Source organism: Choloepus didactylus (assembly GCF_015220235.1).
Source record: "Choloepus didactylus isolate mChoDid1 chromosome 11 unlocalized genomic scaffold, mChoDid1.pri SUPER_11_unloc1, whole genome shotgun sequence".
NCBI lineage: Eukaryota > Metazoa > Chordata > Mammalia > Pilosa > Megalonychidae > Choloepus > Choloepus didactylus.
Genome location: NW_023637577.1, coordinates 3,414,703 through 3,422,474, shown reverse-complemented (window position 1 = coordinate 3,422,474; position 7,772 = coordinate 3,414,703). Strand labels below are relative to the sequence as shown.

The 7,772-nt window shown below is 36.5% G+C and overlaps 1 pseudogene; it reads right to left on the bottom strand.

Moving 5' to 3' along the window:
- Nucleotides 1-5,829: 5,829 nt before the first annotated feature.
- Nucleotides 5,830-7,146, bottom strand: LOC119524463 (annotated as a pseudogene).
- Nucleotides 7,147-7,772: the final 626 nt, after the last annotated feature.

Genomic DNA, 7,772 nt, shown 5'->3' with positions numbered 1-7,772 from the left:
TTTTTTTTCCGCCTTGTCTCAGCTAGCTGCCATCTTCTATACTCTCCCATAAGGTTTTTATATGGATCAAATGAAATAAGATCTGAAAAATTCTTAAAAAAGTTCCTGAGCATTGTGCTCTTTGTTTTGAATGTCACTTACTAAATGTTAATTGTTATTTCACTACCTCCTACACCAGTCTTTTGTTAGCCAACTCTCAATAATCTATCAGACCCTGCACAGAGGAAATGTTGAAACATTTGCTAACTTGCATTTTCCTCTTGATAAGTGGCAGGTCACGTGGTGCTACAGGACTGTTACCTGTCCTGTGTTCAGATCAAGCTCCACTTTCCGGGACCACCCTGTCCAGACATGGATAGGATGACACTACATGACAACATTTGCAAGATTATCTGCCAACAGTCACCGCAGCATTTATTAGCTTATCCAAGGAATCTGTGACCCACGTCTCTCAATGGAGGAAAGCCACTGAAGGTGATGGAGGGAGAATTTAACTGTGTGTTGTCAAATTCCAGTGTTAAATCCTTGTTGGGGACGATTAAGGTAGCATGTATAAAATCCACCCTCAGCGATGCCGGAGATATGCAACATGACCGCTAGGGCTGATGCAATAGCGGCTTAAGTTGCCCTCAGCCTTCTACGGAAGTGATAGCCGTTCGCGCCTAAGATTCGCACCTAGAGTGCTAGCTTTACTACCTGCCTTCTACCCCAGCAACAGTAGCCACCAATCCTGTGCTAGCCTTACATCTGCCATCTGCCCTAGCAACAGCAGCAGCCAATCCTAGACCGCCACCCGCCTTTGCAGCCACCAATCCTAGGCCGCCACCCGTTCGTACTAGCCACTCCTTCTACCTTAGAGTATATATATCCTGCCTCTTCAATAAAGTTTTGCAGCTTGATCAGAAACCTGTCTTGCTGTTGTTCTTTGTGTCTCTTGTCCCATACCATTCTTCCCTCGCAGGAGCTGGAGCCTCGGTTGATCGTCCCGCGGGCCGGGACAAATCCTCATATTTAAGGGCATTTAAAAAAAAGAAGTGATCTGTAAAGTATATTTTCAGCATTAGAGAATTGTACCAACATGATTAACTGGGTGAGAAACTTATAATTGAATGGAATTTAAATTAGGAAACAGAAAATCTTTTAGAAATTATATGTTTTCGTGTTCTTAAGACATTAAAAATAAGAGGCATCATACTCAGAAGAAGTTTAGAAGAAAATATCTCTTGATACAGCAGACAACAATGAATAAAGAGCAGAAAAAGGATTTCAGTTGGCATTTTAAGCAGATCTGACACTTCAGGAAGTAAATTAGTCTAATGATGGATATCAGCAGTCCTTCTAGAGAGATGATTGAAAAGGCAAAGAACTTCAAATCATAAAGGTGAAGAACACGGAGATGGAACTTATGAGTACTCAATGTTCCACAAAGACAAACCAGAATAGACTAAAGCAAAAATTTAAGTTAAAAGAAAAGATCATATTATAGAGAATCAGAAACTGAGAGTGCAAACTGAAGATCTAACCATACTCGGGAGAAAATCAATGAAAATATCCCTTGATGTACCCTAGCTGTTTGGCATTTTAATGATAGGAATAAAATTGTTATGAATAAAGATTTTGATGCTAGAGATGAAGGTAACTTGAAGAGGAATCGAAGTTAACATTGGTTTCATACTACTCCCAACAATATCAAATGTCAGAAAACACTGAAGAATTTTCAGAGCTTTAAGAGGAAAATATCACATCCAAAAATTTTATCCCCAGCAAGCGTTTTTCCTGTTGTAAATATGTTTACAAACTTAAAATTCTGAAAGTATTTCTTAGAAATGACATTTTATTGTAAAAAATTTAAATATTGTGAATAATCTATATTTCAATTAAGAATAAGTGTAAAAGATGAATTTGAAGACTGAGAAGGAGTGTGCTTTTGGTCTTTTTTTTTTTTTTTTTTTTTGTAACTTTATTTATAAAAAAATTAAAAAGAAACATTTCAGGTTCCCCCTTCGGCGCGGCCCGCGGCCGGCAGGAGCCGAGCCGGGATGAGAAGCGAGACCAGCCCGCCGCCGCCGCCGCCCGCCAGCCCGGCCACGGCCGCGCGCCTGGGGCTCTCGGGCCGGCCCTGCTGCCAGTGCGAGGAAGCGCGGCCGGCCAAGCAGCCTTGGGCTGACAGCGACCACCACCGCCTGGTATTTATTAGTGCTTGTGGGGCGACAGAAAGGGAAAATGGCGAACAGCTCCCCTGCAAAAAGTCTGGTGGACATCGACCTGTCCTCCCTGCGGGATCCTGCTGGGAGTTTTGAGCTGGTGGAAGTGGTTGGCAATGGCACCTATTGCACAAGTCTACAAGGGTCGACATGTTAACTGGTCGGCTGGCAGCTTTCAAAGTTATGGATGTTACTGAGATATTAGAATTAATCTTTGGTGATAGAGAAGATAAATCGGCTGGAAAGAGTAAGGTGGTACTTGAAGCCGTTGAGACAGTTGTCACCTTCCTCTCCGTCTAGAAGCCAGAACAAAGGCTGGGTCTCCAGCCCAGGCTTTTCTGATTGTGCAATCCAGGACTCTTCCTTTTGCATTTCTTGGCCCTTCTCTCCCCAAATGAAATCAAAAATTAATTTAGGGTTAAGATTGAACTGCTCATTCAAGTGTTTTAAAAATATAGCTCTGCTTTCTGGGTTATGAAGTGTTTTAGTAAAATATTGTTTACTGACTTTCAAAAAAACATAAATAGCTCTGCTGGTGATGATGTGATATTGAAATCATGAAATGGATAAGTTTTTTTTTTTGTAAGAGATAGAATATGTTTTTATTTTGAATTAATTCATTATAATTAAAAAATGCGAAAAGTCCCCTGTTCTAAAAAAAACAAAAAACATTTCAAATAATACAATACAAAGGAATAAGAAAAACAACCTAAAATAACTACAGTGCTACCAACTTGTTCCTACCATACCTCAAGAAAATTAACAAACCATAACCAAGCAAAGGAATAAGAGAAACAAATAATCTAAAATAACTACATTGCTTCCAACGTGTTCCTACCATACCTCAAGAAAATTAGCAAACCATAGCCAAGCAAAGGAATAAGAAAAACAAATAACCTAAAATAACTACATTGCTTCCAACATGTTCCTACCATACCCAAGAAAATTTACAAACCATATCAGCCTGAGTATTTCTATAACATTAAGATTACCCTCAAAAGCTTATCTGTTCTTATTACATTATCATTCCCCCTTCAGTAATTGCTGTCTATCTTTAGGACCTCTACATTCTACAGTATAAAACATTTATTTTACATTTTTCACTGAGTTCACGTTAGTGGTAACATAAATATCTCTCTTTTTGTGTCTGGCTTATTTCACTCAGGATTATGTCCTCAAGGTTCATCCATGTTGTCATATGTTTCATGACTTGTTCCATCTTACTGCCTCATAGTATTCCATTGTGTGTATACACCACCTTTTGTTTATCTACTCATTTGCTGAAGGATGCTTGGACTGTTTCCATCTCTTGCAATTATGAATAATACCACTATGAACATTGGTGTGCAAATATCTGTTTGTGTCACTGCTTTCAGGTCTTCTGGGTATATACTGAGAAGTGAAATTGCTGGATTGAGGGGTAATTCGATATCTAGTTTTCTAAGGAACTGCCAGACTGTCCTCCAGAGTGGCTGTACCATTATATGGTCCCACCAGCAACTAATAAGAGTTCCAATTTTGCCACATCCTCTCTAGCATTTGTAATTTCCTGTTTGTTTAATGGCAGCCATTCTAATTGGTATGAGATGATATCTCATTATGGTCTTTTTTTTTTTTAAGTAAAATTATTTATTTTCATAAATAAAAAGATAACTCATTATTAAATGTATACAACAGCACAAATAGTTACATCTTTCTATACTATAACCTTCATGCACCTTCTTTACATTTGTTAAGCCCTCAAAATTTCCAATGCCATTTCAAAGACTATTATATAATGGGATATTTTAATCACATAGCGTCACCCTGGCTAGTCAACAGGCTATTTATTATCTGCCCATGTCAGAACTGCCAATCATTAAAGTAATACCAGTATTTACTGAGTTTTACAGAAGCAATGAACATTGTTTCCATTTCATATATGCTATTGTAATACACAAAATGTCAATTGTAAAAATTTAGTAACCAGGTTAATAAGAACTAGTACCTAAGATAAATGTGTTCTATAGGTAGAGCAATAAGCTGGCATCAAATATTGTTTAAAGTTTTGCAGTAAATGGCATACAGCAGACGGATCAATGATTTTATTAAATAAGGACTACACAAAATACAGTGAAATTGAATAAGACATTTTTTTCTATAGATGTCAAATAAACTAAATTTCTGTTATTACTCCACTTATTCTGGAAAATGCAGTTTCAGATTTAAAAAAGAGACCTGTATGAAGAAATCAGCATTTCCATATTTTAAAACAAAACTTCACTGATTCTATGTAGCCTAAGGAGTGTAAACCAAGATATGTGTTTCAATAATGATTTATTTGAACACAATATTGATTCAGATAGGTATAATCTATTAATCTATTCTTTATTATGAAGTGAATATTCTGATATCAATACTTTATGCAGATTTTACTCAGGATAATGGTACTTATTTTTCAAAGAGTTGCTGTGCGGATTTGGATTTATCTACATAAACATTCAGCACAACACCTAGTACAAAGTAAGCTCTCAACAGACATACACTACTATTTTAATTATATTAAGTGAACATATGTCTCACTTATAATAGGAAAACTGGCTACAGCCCCCAGAGATCAAAAGAAGATATACCTACAGATGTGTGACTTTTGTTAAAGTATTATGCGTCTACTATTTAAGTATGCATATATACTCAACTAATTGTGTTTTAAACATTACAATCTATTTTAAAGATGATCTGTATCTATGTTTGTTCGCTAAGTCTTTGCTAAGGCCTTTGGCCTAAAGCAATACAATCCTGACAGGATATTTATGTTAGAAAACTATATAAAAACAATGTACGGGTAAATTAGGTAACAAAAGTTTTGTACTCTAACTTCTTTTAAAAGTAGAGAGCTACCATTCAGAACAACATAACTCATTTAAGTTTAAAGTTTTTTCTTTCCATCATGCAGTATTTGACATCTTCAAAAAACTTTTTTATCTTGACTTCTCTCATATAGAAACACTAAGAGCTGTTACAAAGTTCTGTCCTCTAAGTAAAAACCTTATTAAAAAAGGTACTTGTAAAAATCATAGGAGGTTTATTGAGACTGAAATGAAGCAAAGGGCTACAAGAATAGGAATAAGCCCTTATATGGTTTCAACATACCTACAAATACTGATTTTCCAGTAAATTATACATTCTATTATATGTAAGGGATTTGGTTTGAGTGATTTTCTGATCATTTACCACAAGCGACTTTTTTCCAACAGAAAAATAAATGACCCAAAACATAACAAGTCTGTGCTACAATTAATATAATGATGGAAAAAACTGTCTCTGTTAAAACCTATTCCTGTCATTCTTCTAGTATCAAATAAGAGGAAGGAAAATAAACTTTTTTGTGAAGATAGAAAAACATATCTGAAACTACATGATTCTGACCTAAAATTTAACCTGAAACTGCAGAGTTCAAAAAAGACCCAGCCCCCAAATACACCCTTTAGAGGCACAATAAAATCTTTAGAATGGTGTCCCAATGAAAAAGGAGAGCCTGGAAACAAAGCATGAAACACCTCTACTGTATTAAAAGTCAAGAGCAGATAAACTGAAAGCAGATTCCCTCTGAATATAATAGATTATTTTATAGTCTTCAAAGAAATCATTTTAAGAAATCTGAAGTTCCATGGTTTATCTTATCTAGTAGTACAGAAATTCAAAGTGTACATTTTATCAATGTATTTTAGGAAATGTAGCACCCAGTGTCCTTTTGAGGTTTGATATCTGGTTCTTTCACAGGTTTTACTTCTTCTTCTGGTTTGGGTTTGGTACTGTCATCCTTGGGTCTCTTGGTGAGATCAAATGCGGCCAGTGTTTCTGGTGTCCAGTGCGCACTTATAGGAGGAAATTCAAAAGGCACAGGCTCTACAAGACCATAATTCACTTTGAGTTCCAGCTGTGGAGCTTCTGTTGGAATTTTTTGAAAGTAAATAAATCCATTTTCTCGTTGACATTTTTCTAGGGTATTCTTCACAAGACTTCCAAGTTTCCTAAAGAACAAGTGTCCTGAAGGTTTGACACTTGGTCCAGGTCCTTTGGTTTCTCCATATTCTTTGCATAATGCTTCTGCCTTTGCATAAAATTTTTCTGCTTCTTGAAGAGACCTGATTGCTTCACCACATTTATCACTGGCCAACAAAGTCTGACCATGGTAACAGTAAGCATAAGCTATGTAGAAACACATTTTCAAATGAAGATATTTTCTCCATTTCACAGAGTATGCAGGCTCCAAACTGGATAAAGTATGATCAGCTTTTTGATAGAAATTGGCTGTTTCATATGCCAGTGCAGCAATTAGTCCAGGAGCATGTTCTAGTTCAATTGCTCGAGCAATTGTTACTTCTTGAGCTTCAGCCTGACACTGGATGATATAAGCTTCTATGAGCTGTGCCTCTAAATCCCTTCCCTTTTGTGCAGGTATAATAAGTTTGGGGATATGACTTTCCTTTAAATGTTTAAAAATCCCAGCTGCAATTTTTAAGCTTCGATGGACTTCTTTTGCTTCATCTTCTGTTATGTTTTCTTTTCCAGCCAGTCTTGAAGCATATTTGGTATACCATAAAGCAACATTAAATCCCATGGAAATTAATTCAAAAACAGCATCCTGCTGGGAACTTGGAATCTGTCCTAGTAATGTATCAGTCCATTTGAAATTTTGAATATATCGTAACTTGCTTTCTTAGGTAGATTCATCCAATGAATTTATGAACCCTTGTAAAAGTGAAAAATATGAATCTGCTGCATTCTTCATCATTTCTGGATTACAGCTCAAATCAGTGAACAGTTCAAGCAATCGTGCCCTGGGTGTTCTCAAATCATTGCAGATTTTTGAAGCAGCAGGACCTGCAGCCATACCATAGTAGTTAAAAGAGACAGGAGCTGTGGCTTTTAATGGGTTCCTATGAAACCAATGGGTCATTTTCCCCAGATGTTGTTGGATTTCTCAGAGTCCGTACAGCCTCTCATTATGGCCTTAATTTGCTTCTCTCTATTAGCTAGTGAAAATGAACATGTTTTCATGTGTTTTTTAGCCATTTGTATTTCCTCTTCAGAGAAATGTCTTTTCGTATCTTTTGCCCATTTTATAATTGGGTTGTTTGTACTATTGTCATTGAGTTGTAGGATTTCTTTATACATGCAAGATATCAGTCTTTTGTCAGATAAATGGTTTCCAAATTTTTTTCCTGTTGCATTGTCTGCCTCTTTACCTTTTTGACAAATTCCTTCGAGGTACAGAAACTTTTAATTTTGAGGAGTTCCCATTTACCTATTTTTTCTTTTGTTGCTTGTGCTTTGGGAGTAAGGTCTAAGAAGCAACCTTCTAATACAAGGCCTTGAAGATGTTTCCCTACATGGTATTCTACGAGTTTTATGGTATTGTTTTTTTATTTAGGCCTTTGATCCACTTTTAGTTAATTTTTGTGTAGGGTGTGATGTGGGGTTCTCTTTCATTCTTTTGGAGATGGATATCCAGCTCTCCCAGCCCCATATGTTGGAAAGACTGTTATGTCCCAGTTCAGTGGGTTTGGAGGCCTTATCAAAGAT